Raw genomic sequence first — 858 nt, 5'->3', positions numbered from 1 at the left:
TATATATATATATATATATATATATATATATATGTGTAAGCACACACACACACACACACACACACACACACACACACACACACACACACACACATGAATAAGCATAGGCTTTCTGTAGGAAAATAGATCCTCATAAGTGTGTATGGTCGTCCGTTTCTTCATTCAGCTATGTCTATTAGTATTCATGTATGGATCATACTGAATGCATTAGCGTTCTGCCTATCTATCTATCTATCTATCTATCTATCTATCTATCTATCTATCTATCTATCTATCTATCTATGTACGTACGTATGTACCTATTTATATATCTATGCATCTATCTGTCTATCTACCTGTCTGTCTGTCTGTGATATTATCTGCTTGTCTATCTATCTGTCAATCTGTTTGCTTGCCTGTCTGTCTATCTATCTATCTGTCTGTCTGTCTGTCTGTCTGTCTGTCTGTCTGTCTGTCTGTCTTTCTATCAATTTCCCTGTCGTTCTCTTTCTTTCTCTCCCTCTATATATATATGTATTTATCTAAAAACCTTTAGAACGTCCGTCCTTATCTTGGTCCGTGTCTGTATCCATTATAGGAATCATAGTTTTGATATTTGATATATTCATGGAACTGCATAAACATATTTATGCCAATATATATATATATATATATACATACAGTTTCATACGTATGTACCTAACAGCCTTACAAGCATTCATATGCACGTACACACATTCATATGCACGTACACACATTCATACTTACATACTCTTGTACACATATTCAGAAATAGATAAAGTAGTAGTTTTACAGTCAGTTTATAAAAGCAGGATACATTCCTTAAGAGATTTGATTTCTTAGAAATATTTATCTCTC

At 33.2% G+C, this 858-nt stretch overlaps 1 protein-coding gene across 6 annotated transcripts in view; it reads right to left on the bottom strand.

Moving 5' to 3' along the window:
• LOC106884390 (uncharacterized) overlaps positions 1-858 on the bottom strand; it is a 628,567-nt gene that overhangs the window by 417,035 nt on the left and 210,674 nt on the right. The window lies entirely within an intron of this gene.

Source organism: Octopus bimaculoides, chromosome 5 (assembly GCF_001194135.2).
Source record: "Octopus bimaculoides isolate UCB-OBI-ISO-001 chromosome 5, ASM119413v2, whole genome shotgun sequence".
In the NCBI taxonomy this organism is placed as follows: Eukaryota; Metazoa; Mollusca; class Cephalopoda; order Octopoda; family Octopodidae; genus Octopus; species Octopus bimaculoides.
The sequence above is the reverse complement of the archived record's forward strand: the minus strand, read 5'-3'. Positions and strand labels throughout refer to the sequence as shown.